At 36.0% G+C, this 19040-nt stretch overlaps 1 protein-coding gene across 1 annotated transcript in view; it reads right to left on the bottom strand.

The window, feature by feature from the left end:
* The window catches only part of LOC127699102 (uncharacterized), an 88463-nt gene that overhangs the window by 14168 nt on the left and 55255 nt on the right, over positions 1-19040 (bottom strand). The gene's annotated exons all lie outside the window — the stretch shown is intronic.

The raw sequence follows: 19040 nt of genomic DNA, 5'->3' as shown, positions 1-19040 counted from the left end.
CGGTGACTTATAATTAAGGTCTTTCCTTTTTCTATAAGGAAAGACCTTACTGTATTTCTTCTTCTGATTATTATTATTATTATAATTATTAAGGTCTTTCCTTTCTTAATGGAAAGACCTTACTGTTATTCGTTTGTTTATTATTAAGGTCTTTCCTTTTTCAAAAGGGAAAGACCTTACTGTATTTCTTCTGTTTATTATTATTATTATTATTATTAAGGTCTTTCCTTTTTCAAAAGGGAAAGACCTTACTGTATTTCTTCTGATTATTATTATTATTAAGGTCTTTCCTTTTCCAAAAGGGAAAGACCTTACTGTATTTCTTCTGATTATTATTATTATTATTATTATTATTATTATTAAGGTCTTTCCTTTTTCAAAAGGGAAAGACCTTACTATATTTCTTCTGTTTATTATTATTATTCTTTTTCCGCCAAACTTTGACGAAGTTAGCAGCCTTAACCGTAAGACGTGTCGCTTTCATGTTCATACTTTATATCGGTGTCATGAATACCTATCCGGAACTCACCCTGTGAGTCGAAATATTTTGCCGGTTCGGAGTAATCCCTCCGAAACCTAAAAACCTTGTTATCATTTAAACACCGTAACCGTAATAGGTAGAAAAAAAACCGAAGGGTGAAATTTGTTCAGGACCAGACCCCAGTTCTTCTTTACATTTGGATTGAAAAGATTCAAAGACTCATTGGTAGGGTTATGCCCCTATGAAAATTAACCGCAGTCGGTTGGCCCCCAAAACTCAGAAACCGTAAGTCGTAGACACCTAGGATCTTCAACAATCATCATCCATTGATGTGACTCTGAAAAATATCTCAAGGTCAAATTTGTATGTTGACCTTGACCTTTGACCTAACACCTTGTTATGGGATAATCTCATAAACCATTATACTTACAGAAGTTTTGAATAGTGGGAAATGTTTTGGTCATTAAGGCGCAACTTCGTTACATTTTGACCGAAAAGATTTGACCTTTCTAGAAGGGGCATAACCCCTAGTTTAGGTTTCTAAAAAGACAAAATCAGGTTTTACTGTTAAACCAAAGGTCCTAGACCCATGGGGTCTTCAGCAATGACATTGGGGACTAATAAACTTGACAAAGTTCAAAAGGTCAAAGGTAAAGGTCATGTCCCAGATAGCGAATTATGTGTTTTCGACCTTATTTAAAGGATTTTTAGTGTGTTTTAAAGCTTTTTGTGGTTGACCTTGACCTTTGACCCTAAAACTTATTTATTCGATATCTCCAAAACAATAATACTTACAGAAATAGTAAATAGTGAAAAATAATTGGGACATAAAGGCGTAACTTTTTTACATTTTGACGGAAGATATTTGACCTATCCGTTAGGGGCATAACCCCTGTTAACTATTTTAGAAAGGACAAAATAAGCTTTAACTCATGAACCGAAGGTCCTAGACTTATGGGGTCTTTTGTTATGACATCATGGACCAATGACCTTGACAAAGGTCAAAAGTCAAGATCATGTCCCAAATTCCGGATTATGTGTTTTTGACCATATTTTAAGGGTTTTGTGTGTGTTTTAGAGCTTTTCAATGCATTATACGCTTATTTAAACATATATTTTACATAATGAAAAGGAAAGACATTTTAATTATTATTAAGGTCTTTCCTTTTTCAAAAGGGAAAGACCTTACTGTATTTCTTCTGTTTATTATTATTATTATTCTTTTTCCGCCAAACTTTGACGAACTTAGCAGCCTTAACCGTAAGACGTGTCGCTTTCATGTTCACACTTTGTATCGGTGTCATGAATACCTATCCGGAACTCACCATGTGAGTCAAAAAATGTTGTCGGTTCTGAGTAATCCCTCCGAAACTAAAAATCCTTGTTATCATTCAAACAACGTAACCGTAAGAAGTAGAAAAAAAACAAAGGGTGACATTTGTTTAGGACCAGACCCCGGTTCTTCGTTACATTTGGATTGAAAAGATTCAACGACTCGTTGGTAGGGTTATGCCCCTATGAAAATTAACCGGTGTCGGTTGGCCACGAAAACTCAGAAACCATAAGTCGTAGACACCTAGGGTCTTCACAAATGATCATCAATTAATGTAACTTTGAAAAATGCCTCAAGGTCAAATTCGTATGTCGACCTTGACCCTTGACCTAACGCCTTGTTATGGGATAATCTCAGAAACCATTATACTTACAGAAGTTTTGAATAGTGGAAAATGTTTGGGTCATTAAGGCGCAACTTTGTTACATTTGACCGAAGAGATTTGACTATTTTGTAAGGGGCATAACCCCTGTTTTAGGTTTCTGAAAAGACAAAATCAGCTTTTACTATATAACCAAAGGTCCTAGACCCATGGGGTCTTCAGCAATGACGTAGGGGACTAATGACCTTGACAAAGGTCAAAAGGTCAAAGGTCGAGGTCATGTCCCAGATAGCGAATTATGTGTTTTTGACCTTATTTAAAGGATTTTAGTGTGTTTTAAAGGTTTTTAAGGTTGAGCTTGACCTTTGACCTTTCAACTTTTTAGTCGATATCTCAAAAACTGTTAATCTTACAGAAATAGTAAACCGTGAATAATGTTTAGGTGACTGAGGCACAACTTTTTTATATTTTGACCGAAGAGATTTGACATATTCTTAAGGGGCATAACCCCTGTTAACGGTTTCTGAAAAGGTAAAATTAGCTTTAACTGTTGAACCAAAGGTCCTATACCCATGGGGTCTTTTACAATGACATTGTGGACTGATGACCTTCACAAAGGTAACAAGGTCAAAAGTCAAGGTCATCTCCTAAAAATCGAATTTGTTGATTTTTATCATATTTTAACAGTTTTTTGTGTGTTTAAGAACTTTTCAATACATTTTACGTCTATTGGAACATGTATTTTACATTAAAAAAGGAAAGACCTCTCAATTGTTCAAGAACAATTGACATTGTAATATTGTTCTTACATCTGTTCTGAAAAACAAAAATCCACATGCTTGTTATCAGATGTTCTCTGAAACTACATGTCCAATTGACCCCAAAATTTGCAGTCAGCAGGGTATACATGTATAACATCTTCATAAAACAACGTGGTGCAGATATCTTTCAAGAATTTCCCTAGAGAAAAGATTGGAGTAAATCTCAGTGAAATCCTACAATAAAATGTCCGCTCCTAGATTGAAATACAAATCTGTGTTACAAACTGCTGCTGAAAAATGTACATTGTATGAAAATAATCGATAAACGTGTTTTAAAGTTACACAGGATCAATTAAATCCAAAGCATGCCCTGCTCGTGAACTGTGATCGAAACGTCAATTACCTACAATGACAAAAGAAATACATTGTGTGTATTCCGTCGCTATACATGTTGTCTGTCCAACGTCCCCACCTAAAAAGAAATAAAAATACTAGGTTTTCGCTATTATAAAGCTTCGTCACGTGACGCCACAATCTGGCGCGAGACAGTTGCGCGCGAGGGACCTGAAATAGAATAAAAACTTTCCAAACTAAATATAGAAACTTAACCAACACACTAATATGGACCCTTTAAACAAACAAACAAACAAACAAACAAACAAACAAACAAACAAACACATATCAATCAATCATGTTTCAGAAAGGGGGAAAGACCGTTTACAATTGCTTTTTTAAAGCAATTGATTTATATTTATTATTATTAAGGTCTTTCCTTTTTCAAAAGGGAAAGACCTTACTGTATTTCTTCTGTTTATTATTATTAAGGTCTTTCCTTTTTCAAAAGGGAAAGACCTTACTGTTTTTCTTTTGTTTATTATTATTATTATTATTAAGGTCTTTCCTTTTTCAAAAGGGAAAGACCTTACTGTATTTCTTCTGATTATTATTATTATTATTATTATTATTATTATTATTATTCTTTTTGTTCCGCCAAACTTTGACAAAATTTCCCTCCGTAACCGTAAGCCATGTCGCTTTCAGGTTCACACTTTGTATCGGTGTCACAAATACCTATCCGGAACTCACCCTGTGAGTCGTAAAATTTTGTCGGTCCGGAGTTATCCCTCCGAAACCTAAAAACCTTGTTATCATTCAAACACCGTAACCGTAATAGGTAGAAAAAAAGCAAAGGGTGAAATTTGTTCAGGACCAGACCCCGGTTCTTCGATACATTTGGATCGAAAAGATTCAACGACTCATTGGTAGGGTTATGCCCCTTTGAAAATTAACCGGTGTCGGTTGGCCATCAAAACTCAGAAACCGCAAGTCGTAGCCACCTAGGATCTTCACCAATGATCATCAATTCATGTGACTTTCAAAATGCCTCAAGGTCAAATTTGTATGTTGACCTTGACCTTTGACCTTACACCTTGTTATGGGATAATCTCAGAAACCATTATACTTACAAAATGAATAGTGGAAAATGTTTGGGTCATTAAGGCGCAACTTTGTTACTTTATGACCGAAGAGATTTGACCTATCTGTAAGGGGCATAACCCCTGTTAACTGTTTTAGAAAAGACAAATTAAGCTTTAACTCATGAACCAAAGGTCCTAGACCCATGGGGTCTTTTGTTATGACATCGTGGACCAATGACCTTGACAAAGGTCACAAGGTCAAGGTCATGTCCCAGATGGCGATTTAAGTGTTTTTAACCTTATATTAAGGATTTTTAGTGTGTTTTCAAGCTTTTAAAGGTTGACCTTGACCTTTGACCTTACAACTTTTTATTGGATATCTCAAAAACGATTATACTTACAGAAATAGTAAATAGTGAAAAATGTTAAGGTGACTATGTCGCAACTTTTTTTACATTTTGACTGAAGAGATTTGACATATCCTTAAGGGGCATAACCCTCGTTAACGGTTTCTGAAAAGACAAAATTAGCTTTAACTCTTGAACCAAAGGTCTTAGACCCATTTGATCTTCTATAATGACATCGTGGACCAATGACCTTGACAAAGGTCATAAGGTCAAAAGTCAAAGTCATGTCCTAAATAGCGAATTGGTTGTTTTTGTCATATTTTAACGGTTTTACGTGTGTTTGTGAGCTTTTCAATGCATTCTAAGCCTATTAGAACATGTACTTTACAATACGAAAAGGAAAGACCTCTCAATTGTTCAAGACCAATTGACATTTTAATTATTATTATTATTCTTTTTAAGCCAAACTTTGACGAAGTTAGCAGCCTTAACCGTAAGACGTGTCGCTTTCATGTTCACACTTTGTGTCGGTGTCATGAATACCTATCCGGAACTCACCCTTTGAGTCGAAAAATTTTGTCGATTCGGAGAAATCCCTCCGAAACCAGAAAACCTTGTTATCGTCCCAACACCGTAACCGTAATAGGTAGAAAAAAACCCAATGGTGAAATTTGTTCAGGACCAGACCCCGGTTCTTCGTTACATTTGGATCGAAAAGATTCAACGACTCATTGGTAGGGTTATGCCCCTATGAAAATTAACCGGTGTCGGTTGGCCACCAAAACTCAGAAACTGTAAGTCGTAGACACCTAGGATCTTCACCAATCATCATCAATTAATGTGACTTTGAAAAATTCCTCAAGGTCAAATTTGTATGTTGACCTTGACCTTTGACCTTACACCTTGTTATGGGATAATCTCAGAAACCATTATACTTACAGTAGTGATGAATAGTGGAAAATGTTTGGGTCATTAAGGCGCAACTTTGTTACATTTGACCGAAGAGATTTGACCTTTCTGTAAGGGGCATAACCCCTGTTTTAGGTTTCTGAAAAGACAAAATCAGCTTTTAATATATAACCAAAGGTCCTAGATCCCTGGGAACTTCAACAATGACATTTGAAACCAATGACCTTGACAAAAATCACAAGGTCAAAGGTCAAGGTCATGTCCCAGATAGCGAATGATGTGTTTTTGACCTTATTTAAAGGATTTACAGTGTGTTTTAAAGGTTTTTAATGTTGACCTTGATCTTTGACCTTAAAACTTTTTATTCGATATCTCAAAAACGATTATACTTACAGAAATAGTAAATAATGAAAAATGTTTGGGACATTAAGGGGCAACTTTTTTACATAATGACCGAAGAGATTTGACCTATCCGTAAGGGGCATAACCCCCGTTAACTGTTTATGAAAAGACAAAATCAGCTTTAACTATTGAACCAAAGGTCCTAGACCCCTAGGGTATTCAGCAATGACATAAGAGACCAATGACCTTGACAAAGGTCACAAGGTTAAAGGTCAAGGTCATGTCCCAGATAGCGAATTAAGTGTTTTTGACCTTATCTAAAGGATTTTTAGAATGTTTTAAAGCTTTTTGAGGTTGACCTTGACCTTTGACCTTAAAACTTATTTATTGGATATCTCAAAAACGATAGTACTTACAGAAACAGTAAATAGTGAAAAGTATTGGGACATAAAGGCGCAACTTTTTTACATTTTGACTGAAGAGATTTGACCTATCTGTAAGGGGCATAACCCCTGTTAACTGTTTTAGAAAAGACAAAATAAGCTTTAACTCATGAACCAAAGGTCCTAGACCCATGGGGTCTTTTGTTATGACATCGTGGACCAATGACCTTGACAAAGGTCATAAGGTCAAAAGTCAAGGTCATGTCCCAAATTCCGAATTATGTGTTTTTGACCATATTTTAAGGGTTTTGTGTGTGTTTTAGAACTTTCCAATGCATTATACGCTTATTTATACATATATTTTACATAACGAAAAGGAAAGACCTCTCAATTGTTCAAGAACAATTGACATTTTTATTATTACTTTTATTATTCAGGTCTTTCCTTTTCCAAAAGGGAAAGACCTTACTGTATTTCTTTCGTTTATTATTATTCTTTTCCCTTCAAACTTTGACGAAGTTAGCAGTCTTAACCGTGAGACGTGTTGCTTTCAGGTACACACCTTGTATCGGTGTCATAAATACCTATCCGGAACTCACCCTGTGAGTCGAAATATTTTGCCGGTTCGGAGTAATCCCTCCGAAACCTAAAAACCTTGTTATCATTTAAACACCGTAACCGTAATAGGTGGAAAAAACCCGAAGGGTGAAATTTGTTTATTACCAGACCCCGGTTCTTCGTTACATTTGGATTGAAAAGATTCAACGACTCATCGGTAGAGTTATGCCCCTATGAAAATTAACCGCAGTCGGTTGGCCCCCAAAACTCAGAAACCGTAAATCGTAGACACCTAGGATCTTCACCAATCATCATCAATTGATGTGACTCTCAAAAATATCTCAAGGTCAAATTTGTATGTTGACCTTGACCTTTGACCTAACACCTTGTTATGGGATAATCTCAGAAACCAGTATACTTACAGAAGTTTGGAATAGTGGGAATTGTTTGGGTCATTTAGGCGCAACTTCGTTACATTTTAACAGAAAAGATTTGACCTTTCTATAAGTCGCATAACCCCTAGTTTAGGTTTCTAAAAAAGACAAAATCAGGTTTTACTGTTAAACCAAAGTCCTAGACCCATGGGGTCTTCAGCAATGACATTGGGGACTAATGACCTTGACAAAGGTCAAAAGGTCAAAGGTCAAGTTCATGTCCCAGATAACAAATTATGTGTTTTCGACCTTATTTAAAGGATTTTTAGTGTGTTTTAAAGCTTTTTGTGGTTGACCTTGAACTTTTACCCTAAAACTTATTTATTGGATATCTCCAAAACGATAATACTTACAGAAATAGTAAATAGTGAAAAATAATTGAGAAATAAAGGCGCAACTTTTTTACATTTTGACCGAAGAGATTTGACCTATCCGTAAGGGGCATAACCCCTGTTATCTGTTTTAGAAAAGACAAAATAAGCTTTCACTCATGAACCAAAGGTCCTAGACTTATGGGGTCTTTTGTTATGACACCGTAAACCAATTACCTTGACAAAGGTCATAAGGTCAAAAGTCAAGGTCATGTCCAAAATTCCGAATTATGTGTTTTTGACCATATTTTAAGGGTTTTGTGTGTGTTTTAGAACTTTCCAATGCATTATAAGCTTATTTATACATATATTTTACATAATGAAAAGGAAAGACCTCTCAATTGTTCAAGAACAATTGACATTTTTATTATTACTATTATTATTCAGGTCTTTCCTTTTCCAAAAGGGAAAGACCTTACTGTATTTCTTTCGTTTATTTTTATTCTTTTTCCGTCAAACTTTGACGAAGTTAGCAGTCTTAACCGTGAGACGTGTTGCTTTCAGGTTCACACCTTGTATCGGTGTCATAAATACCTATCCGGAACTCACCCTGTGAGTCGAAAAATTTTGTCGGTTCGGAGTAATCCCTCCGTAACCTAAAAACCTTGTTATCTTTTAAACACCGTAACCGTAATAGGTGGAAAAAACCCGAAGGGTGAAATTTGTTCATTACCAGACCCCGGTTCTTCGTTACATTTGGATTGAAAAGATTCAACGACTCATCGGTAGAGTTATGCCCCTATGAAAATTAACCGCAGTCGGTTGGCCCCCAAAACTCAGAAACCGTAAATCGTAGACACCTAGGATCTTCACCAATCATCATCAATTGATGTGAATCTCAAAAATATCTCAAGGTCAAATTTGTATGTTGACCTTGACCTTTGACCTAACACCTTGTTATGGGATAATCTCAGAAACCATTATACTTACAGAAGTTTGGAATAGTGGGAAATGTTTGGGTCATTTAGGCGCAACTTCGTTACATTTTAACAGGAAAGATTTGACCTTTCTATAAGTCGCATAACCCCTAGTTTAGGTTTCTAAAAAAGGCAAAATCAGGTTTTACTGTTAAACCAAAGGTCCTAGACCCATGGGGTCTTCAGCAATGACATTGGGGACTAATGACCTTGACAAAGGTCAAAAGGTCAAAGGTCAAGTTCATGTCCCAGATAGCAAATTATGTGTTTTCGACCTTATTTAAAGGATTTTTAGTGTGTTTTAAAGCTTTTTGTGGTTGACCTTGAACTTTTACCCTAAAACTTATTTATTGGATATCTCCAAAACGATAATACTTACAGAAATAGTAAATAGTGAAAAATAATTGAGAAATAAAGGCGCAACTTTTTTACATTTTGACCGAAGAGATTTGACCTATCCGTAAGGGGCATAACCCCTGTTATCTGTTTTAGAAAAGACAAAATAAGCTTTAACTCATGAACCAAAGGTCCTAGACCCATGGGGTCTTTTGTTATGACATCGTGGACCAATGACCTTGACAAAGGTCATAAGGTCAAAAGTCAAGGTCATGTCCCAAATTCCGAATTATGTGTTTTTGACCATATTTTAAGGGTTTTGTGTGTGTTTTAGAACTTTCCAATGCATTATACGCTTATTTATACATATATTTTACATAACGAAAAGGAAAGACCTCTCAATTGTTCAAGAACAATTGACATTTTTATTATTACTTTGATTATTCAGGTCTTTCCTTTTCCAAAAGGGAAAGACCTTACTGTATTTCTTTCGTTTATTATTATTCTTTTCCCTTCAAACTTTGACGAAGTTAGCAGTCTTAACCGTGAGACGTGTTGCTTTCAGGTACACACCTTGTATCGGTGTCATAAATACCTATCCGGAACTCACCCTGTGAGTCGAAAAATTTTGCCGGTTCGGAGTAATCCCTCCGAAACCTAAAAACCTTGTTATCATTTAAACACCGTAACCGTAATAGGTGGAAAAAACCCGAAGGGTGAAATTTGTTCATTACCAGACCCCGGTTCTTCGTTACATTTGGATTGAAAAGATTCAACGACTCATCGGTAGAGTTATGCCCTATGAAAATTAACCGCAGTCGGTTGGCCCCCAAAACTCAGAAACCGTAAATCGTAGACACCTAGGATCTTCACCAATCATCATCAATTGATGTGACTCTCAAAAATATCTCAAGGTCAAATTTGTATGTTGACCTTGACCTTTGACCTAACACCTTGTTATGGGATAATCTCAGAAACCATTATACTTACAGAAGTTTTGAATAGTGGGAATTGTTTGGGTCATTTAGGCGCAACTTCGTTACATTTTAACAGAAAAGATTTGACCTTTCTATAAGTCGCATAACCCCTAGTTTAGGTTTCTAAAAAAGACAAAATCAGGTTTTACTGTTAAACCAAAAGTCCTAGACCCATGGGGTCTTCAGCAATGACATTGGGGACTAATGACCTTGACAAAGGTCAAAAGGTCAAAGGTCAAGTTCATGTCCCAGATAGCAAATTATGTGTTTTCGACCTTATTTAAAGGATTTTTAGTGTGTTTTAAAGCTTTTTGTGGTTGACCTTGAACTTTTACCCTAAAACTTATTTATTGGATATCTCCAAAACGATAATACTTACAGAAATAGTAAATAGTGAAAAATAATTGAGAAATAAAGGCGCAACTTTTTTACATTTTGACCGAAGAGATTTGACCTATCCGTAAGGGGCATAACCCCTGTTATCTGTTTTAGAAAAGACAAAATAAGCTTTCACTCATGAACCAAAGGTCCTAGACTTATGGGGTCTTTTGTTATGACACCGTAAACCAATGACCTTGACAAAGGTCATAAGGTCAAAAGTCAAGGTCATGTCCAAAATTCCGAATTATGTGTTTTTGACCATATTTTAAGGGTTTTGTGTGTGTTTTAGAACTTTCCAATGCATTATAAGCTTATTTATACATATATTTTACATAATGAAAAGGAAAGACCTCTCAATTGTTCAAGAACAATTGACATTTTTATTATTACTATTATTATTCAGGTCTTTCCTTTTCCAAAAGGGAAAGACCTTACTGTATTTCTTTCGTTTATTTTTATTCTTTTTCCGTCAAACTTTGACGAAGTTAGCAGTCTTAACCGTGAGACGTGTTGCTTTCAGGTTCACACCTTGTATCGGTGTCATAAATACCTATCCGGAACTCACCCTGTGAGTCGAAAAATTTTGTCGGTTCGGAGTAATCCCTCCGTAACCTAAAAACCTTGTTATCTTTTAAACACCGTAACCGTAATAGGTGGAAAAAACCCGAAGGGTGAAATTTGTTCATTACCAGACCCCGGTTCTTCGTTACATTTGGATTGAAAAGATTCAACGACTCATCGGTAGAGTTATGCCCCTATGAAAATTAACCGCAGTCGGTTGGCCCCCAAAACTCAGAAACCGTAAATCGTAGACACCTAGGATCTTCACCAATCATCATCAATTGATGTGAATCTCAAAAATATCTCAAGGTCAAATTTGTATGTTGACCTTGACCTTTGACCTAACACCTTGTTATGGGATAATCTCAGAAACCATTATACTTACAGAAGTTTGGAATAGTGGGAAATGTTTGGGTCATTTAGGCGCAACTTCGTTACATTTTAACAGGAAAGATTTGACCTTTCTATAAGTCGCATAACCCCTAGTTTAGGTTTCTAAAAAAGGCAAAATCAGGTTTTACTGTTAAACCAAAGGTCCTAGACCCATGGGGTCTTCAGCAATGACATTGGGGACTAATGACCTTGACAAAGGTCAAAAGGTCAAAGGTCAAGTTCATGTCCCAGATAGCAAATTATGTGTTTTCGACCTTATTTAAAGGATTTTTAGTGTGTTTTAAAGCTTTTTGTGGTTGACCTTGAACTTTTACCCTAAAACTTATTTATTGGATATCTCCAAAACGATAATACTTACAGAAATAGTAAATAGTGAAAAATAATTGAGAAATAAAGGCGCAACTTTTTTACATTTTGACCGAAGAGATTTGACCTATCCGTAAGGGGCATAACCCCTGTTATCTGTTTTAGAAAAGACAAAATAAGCTTTAACTCATGAACCAAAGGTCCTAGACCCATGGGGTCTTTTGTTATGACATCGTGGACCAATGACCTTGACAAAGGTCATAAGGTCAAAAGTCAAGGTCATGTCCCAAATTCCGAATTATGTGTTTTTGACCATATTTTAAGGGTTTTGTGTGTGTTTTAGAACTTTCCAATGCATTATACGCTTATTTATACATATATTTTACATAACGAAAAGGAAAGACCTCTCAATTGTTCAAGAACAATTGACATTTTTATTATTACTTTGATTATTCAGGTCTTTCCTTTTCCAAAAGGGAAAGACCTTACTGTATTTCTTTCGTTTATTATTATTCTTTTCCCTTCAAACTTTGACGAAGTTAGCAGTCTTAACCGTGAGACGTGTTGCTTTCAGGTACACACCTTGTATCGGTGTCATAAATACCTATCCGGAACTCACCCTGTGAGTCGAAAAATTTTGCCGGTTCGGAGTAATCCCTCCGAAACCTAAAAACCTTGTTATCATTTAAACACCGTAACCGTAATAGGTGGAAAAAACCCGAAGGGTGAAATTTGTTCATTACCAGACCCCGGTTCTTCGTTACATTTGGATTGAAAAGATTCAACGACTCATCGGTAGAGTTATGCCCTATGAAAATTAACCGCAGTCGGTTGGCCCCCAAAACTCAGAAACCGTAAATCGTAGACACCTAGGATCTTCACCAATCATCATCAATTGATGTGACTCTCAAAAATATCTCAAGGTCAAATTTGTATGTTGACCTTGACCTTTGACCTAACACCTTGTTATGGGATAATCTCAGAAACCATTATACTTACAGAAGTTTTGAATAGTGGGAATTGTTTGGGTCATTTAGGCGCAACTTCGTTACATTTTAACAGAAAAGATTTGACCTTTCTATAAGTCGCATAACCCCTAGTTTAGGTTTCTAAAAAAGACAAAATCAGGTTTTACTGTTAAACCAAAAGTCCTAGACCCATGGGGTCTTCAGCAATGACATTGGGGACTAATGACCTTGACAAAGGTCAAAAGGTCAAAGGTCAAGTTCATGTCCCAGATAGCAAATTATGTGTTTTCGACCTTATTTAAAGGATTTTTAGTGTGTTTTAAAGCTTTTTGTGGTTGACCTTGAACTTTTACCCTAAAACTTATTTATTGGATATCTCCAAAACGATAATACTTACAGAAATAGTAAATAGTGAAAAATAATTGAGAAATAAAGGCGCAACTTTTTTACATTTTGACCGAAGAGATTTGACCTATCCGTAAGGGGCATAACCCCTGTTATCTGTTTTAGAAAAGACAAAATAAGCTTTCACTCATGAACCAAAGGTCCTAGACTTATGGGGTCTTTTGTTATGACACCGTAAACCAATGACCTTGACAAAGGTCATAAGGTCAAAAGTCAAGGTCATGTCCAAAATTCCGAATTATGTGTTTTTGACCATATTTTAAGGGTTTTGTGTGTGTTTTAGAACTTTCCAATGCATTATAAGCTTATTTATACATATATTTTACATAATGAAAAGGAAAGACCTCTCAATTGTTCAAGAACAATTGACATTTTTATTATTACTATTATTATTCAGGTCTTTCCTTTTCCAAAAGGGAAAGACCTTACTGTATTTCTTTCGTTTATTTTTATTCTTTTTCCGTCAAACTTTGACGAAGTTAGCAGTCTTAACCGTGAGACGTGTTGCTTTCAGGTTCACACCTTGTATCGGTGTCATAAATACCTATCCGGAACTCACCCTGTGAGTCGAAAAATTTTGTCGGTTCGGAGTAATCCCTCCGTAACCTAAAAACCTTGTTATCTTTTAAACACCGTAACCGTAATAGGTGGAAAAAACCCGAAGGGTGAAATTTGTTCATTACCAGACCCCGGTTCTTCGTTACATTTGGATTGAAAAGATTCAACGACTCATCGGTAGAGTTATGCCCCTATGAAAATTAACCGCAGTCGGTTGGCCCCCAAAACTCAGAAACCGTAAATCGTAGACACCTAGGATCTTCACCAATCATCATCAATTGATGTGAATCTCAAAAATATCTCAAGGTCAAATTTGTATGTTGACCTTGACCTTTGACCTAACACCTTGTTATGGGATAATCTCAGAAACCATTATACTTACAGAAGTTTGGAATAGTGGGAAATGTTTGGGTCATTTAGGCGCAACTTCGTTACATTTTAACAGGAAAGATTTGACCTTTCTATAAGTCGCATAACCCCTAGTTTAGGTTTCTAAAAAAGACAAAATCAGGTTTTACTGTTAAACCAAAGGTCCTAGACCCATGGGGTCTTCAGCAATGACATTGGGGACTAATGACCTTGACAAAGGTCAAAAGGTCAAAGGTCAAGTTCATGTCCCAGATAACAAATTATGTGTTTTCGACCTTATTTAAAGGATTTTTAGTGTGTTTTAAAGCTTTTTGTGGTTGACCTTGAACTTTTACCCTAAAACTTATTTATTGGATATCTCCAAAACGATAATACTTACAGAAATAGTAAATAGTGAAAAATAATTGAGAAATAAAGGCGCAACTTTTTTACATTTTGACCGAAGAGATTTGACCTATCCGTAAGGGGCATAACCCCTGTTATCTGTTTTAGAAAAGACAAAATAAGCTTTCACTCATGAACCAAAGGTCCTAGACTTATGGGGTCTTTTGTTATGACACCGTAAACCAATGACCTTGACAAAGGTCATAAGGTCAAAAGTCAAGGTCATGTCCAAAATTCCGAATTATGTGTTTTTGACCATATTTTAAGGGTTTTGTGTGTGTTTTAGAACTTTCCAATGCATTATAAGCTTATTTATACATATATTTTACATAATGAAAAGGAAAGACCTCTCAATTGTTCAAGAACAATTGACATTTTTATTATTACTATTATTATTCAGGTCTTTCCTTTTCCAAAAGGGAAAGACCTTACTGTATTTCTTTCGTTTATTTTTATTCTTTTTCCGTCAAACTTTGACGAAGTTAGCAGTCTTAACCGTGAGACGTGTTGCTTTCAGGTTCACACCTTGTATCGGTGTCATAAATACCTATCCGGAACTCACCCTGTGAGTCGAAAAATTTTGTCGGTTCGGAGTAATCCCTCCGTAACCTAAAAACCTTGTTATCTTTTAAACACCGTAACCGTAATAGGTGGAAAAAACCCGAAGGGTGAAATTTGTTCATTACCAGACCCCGGTTCTTCGTTACATTTGGATTGAAAAGATTCAACGACTCATCGGTAGAGTTATGCCCCTATGAAAATTAACCGCAGTCGGTTGGCCCCCAAAACTCAGAAACCGTAAATCGTAGACACCTAGGATCTTCACCAATCATCATCAATTGATGTGAATCTCAAAAATATCTCAAGGTCAAATTTGTATGTTGACCTTGACCTTTGACCTAACACCTTGTTATGGGATAATCTCAGAAACCATTATACTTACAGAAGTTTGGAATAGTGGGAAATGTTTGGGTCATTTAGGCGCAACTTCGTTACATTTTAACAGGAAAGATTTGACCTTTCTATAAGTCGCATAACCCCTAGTTTAGGTTTCTAAAAAAGACAAAATCAGGTTTTACTGTTAAACCAAAGGTCCTAGACCCATGGGGTCTTCAGCAATGACATTGGGGACTAATGACCTTGACAAAGGTCAAAAGGTCAAAGGTCAAGTTCATGTCCCAGATAGCAAATTATGTGTTTTCGACCTTATTTAAAGGATTTTTAGTGTGTTTTAAAGCTTTTTGTGGTTGACCTTGAACTTTTACCCTAAAACTTATTTATTGGATATCTCCAAAACGATAATACTTACAGAAATAGTAAATAGTGAAAAATAATTGAGAAATAAAGGCGCAACTTTTTTACATTTTGACCGAAGAGATTTGACCTATCCGTAAGGGGCATAACCCCTGTTATCTGTTTTAGAAAAGACAAAATAAGCTTTAACTCATGAACCAAAGGTCCTAGACCCATGGGGTCTTTTGTTATGACATCGTGGACCAATGACCTTGACAAAGGTCATAAGGTCAAAAGTCAAGGTCATGTCCCAAATTCCGAATTATGTGTTTTTGACCATATTTTAAGGGTTTTGTGTGTGTTTTAGAACTTTCCAATGCATTATACGCTTATTTATACATATATTTTACATAACGAAAAGGAAAGACCTCTCAATTGTTCAAGAACAATTGACATTTTTATTATTACTTTGATTATTCAGGTCTTTCCTTTTCCAAAAGGGAAAGACCTTACTGTATTTCTTTCGTTTATTATTATTCTTTTCCCTTCAAACTTTGACGAAGTTAGCAGTCTTAACCGTGAGACGTGTTGCTTTCAGGTACACACCTTGTATCGGTGTCATAAATACCTATCCGGAACTCACCCTGTGAGTCGAAAAATTTTGCCGGTTCGGAGTAATCCCTCCGAAACCTAAAAACCTTGTTATCATTTAAACACCGTAACCGTAATAGGTGGAAAAAACCCGAAGGGTGAAATTTGTTCATTACCAGACCCCGGTTCTTCGTTACATTTGGATTGAAAAGATTCAACGACTCATCGGTAGAGTTATGCCCTATGAAAATTAACCGCAGTCGGTTGGCCCCCAAAACTCAGAAACCGTAAATCGTAGACACCTAGGATCTTCACCAATCATCATCAATTGATGTGACTCTCAAAAATATCTCAAGGTCAAATTTGTATGTTGACCTTGACCTTTGACCTAACACCTTGTTATGGGATAATCTCAGAAACCATTATACTTACAGAAGTTTTGAATAGTGGGAATTGTTTGGGTCATTTAGGCGCAACTTCGTTACATTTTAACAGAAAAGATTTGACCTTTCTATAAGTCGCATAACCCCTAGTTTAGGTTTCTAAAAAAGACAAAATCAGGTTTTACTGTTAAACCAAAAGTCCTAGACCCATGGGGTCTTCAGCAATGACATTGGGGACTAATGACCTTGACAAAGGTCAAAAGGTCAAAGGTCAAGTTCATGTCCCAGATAGCAAATTATGTGTTTTCGACCTTATTTAAAGGATTTTTAGTGTGTTTTAAAGCTTTTTGTGGTTGACCTTGAACTTTTACCCTAAAACTTATTTATTGGATATCTCCAAAACGATAATACTTACAGAAATAGTAAATAGTGAAAAATAATTGAGAAATAAAGGCGCAACTTTTTTTACATTTTGACCGAAGAGATTTGACCTATCCGTAAGGGGCATAACCCCTGTTATCTGTTTTAGAAAAGACAAAATAAGCTTTAACTCATGAACCAAAGGTCCTAGACTTATGGGGTCTTTTGTTATGACACCGTAAACCAATGACCTTGACAAAGGTCATAAGGTCAAAAGTCAAGGTCATGTCCAAAATTCCGAATTATGTGTTTTTGACCATATTTTAAGGGTTTTGTGTGTGTTTTAGAACTTTCCAATGCATTATAAGCTTATTTATACATATATTTTACATAATGAAAAGGAAAGACCTCTCAATTGTTCAAGAACAATTGACATTTTTATTATTACTATTATTATTCAGGTCTTTCCTTTTCCAAAAGGGAAAGACCTTACTGTATTTCTTTCGTTTATTTTTATTCTTTTTCCGTCAAACTTTGACGAAGTTAGCAGTCTTAACCGTGAGACGTGTTGCTTTCAGGTTCACACCTTGTATCGGTGTCATAAATACCTATCCGGAACTCACCCTGTGAGTCGAAAAATTTTGTCGGTTCGGAGTAATCCCTCCGTAACCTAAAAACCTTGTTATCTTTTAAACACCGTAACCGTAATAGGTGGAAAAAACCCGAAGGGTGAAATTTGTTCATTACCAGACCCCGGTTCTTCGTTACATTTGGATTGAAAAGATTCAACGACTCATCGGTAGAGTTATGCCCCTATGAAAATTAACCGCAGTCGGTTGGCCCCCAAAACTCAGAAACCGTAAATCGTAGACACCTAGGATCTTCACCAATCATCATCAATTGATGTGAATCTCAAAAATATCTCAAGGTCAAATTTGTATGTTGACCTTGACCTTTGACCTAACACCTTGTTATGGGATAATCTCAGAAACCATTATACTTACAGAAGTTTGGAATAGTGGGAAATGTTTGGGTCATTTAGGCGCAACTTTGTTACATTTTAACAGGAAAGATTTGACCTTTCTATAAGTCGCATAACCCCTAGTTTAGGTTTCTAAAAAAGACAAAATCAGGTTTTACTGTTAAACCAAAGGTCCTAGACCCATGGGGTCTTCAGCAATGACATTGGGGACTAATGACCTTGACAAAGGTCAAAAGGTCAAAGGTCAAGTTCATGTCCCAGATAGCAAATTATGTGTTTTCGACCTTATTTAAAGGATTTTTAGTGTGTTTTAAAGCTTTTTGTGGTTGACATTGAACTTTTACCCTAAAACTTATTTATTGGATATCTCCAAAACGATAATACTTACAGAAATAGTAAATAGTGAAAAATAATTGAGAAATAAAGGCGCAACTTTTTTACATTTTGACCGAAGAGATTTGACCTATCCGTAAGGGGCATAACCCCTGTTATCTGTTTTAGAAAAGACAAAATAAGCTTTAACTCATGAACCAAAGGTCCTAGACTTATGGGGTCTTTTGTTATGACACCGTGGACCAATGACCTTGACAAAGGTCATAAGGTCAAAAGTCAAGGTCATGTCCAAAATTCCGAATTATGTGTTTTTGACTATATTTTAAGGGTTTTGTGTGTGTTTTAGAACTTTCCAATGCATTATAAGCTTATTTATACATATATTTTACATAATGAAAAGGAAAGACCTCTCAATTGTTCAAGAACAATTGACATTTTTATTATTACTATTATTATTCAGGTCTTTCCTTTTCCAAAAGGGAAAGACCTTACTGTATTTCTTTCGTTTATTTTTATTCTTTTCCGTCAAACTTTGACGAAGTTAGCAGTCTTAACCGTGAGACGTGTTGCTTTCAGGTTCACACCTTGTATTGGTGTCATAAATACCTATCCGGAACTCACCCTGTGAGTCGAAAAATTTTGTCGGTTCGGAGTAATCCCTCCGTAACCTAAAAACCTTGTTATCTTTTAAACACCGTAACCGTAATAGGTGGAAAAAACCCGAAGGGTGAAATTTGTTCATTACCAGACCCCGGTTCTTCGTTACATTTGGATTGAAAAGATTCAACGACTCATCGGTAGAGTTATGCCCCTATGAAAATTAACCGCAGTCGGTTGGCCCCCAAAACTCAGAAACCGTAAATCGTAGACACCTAGGATCTTCACCAATCATCATCAATTGATGTGAATCTCAAAAATATCTCAAGGTCAAATTTGTATGTTGA

The sequence above is a fragment of the Mytilus californianus genome, unplaced genomic scaffold (genome assembly GCF_021869535.1).
Source record: "Mytilus californianus isolate M0D057914Y unplaced genomic scaffold, xbMytCali1.0.p SCAF_4, whole genome shotgun sequence".
Classification (NCBI taxonomy): Eukaryota; Metazoa; Mollusca; class Bivalvia; order Mytilida; family Mytilidae; genus Mytilus; species Mytilus californianus.
This window is presented reverse-complemented; position numbering and strand designations above follow the sequence as displayed.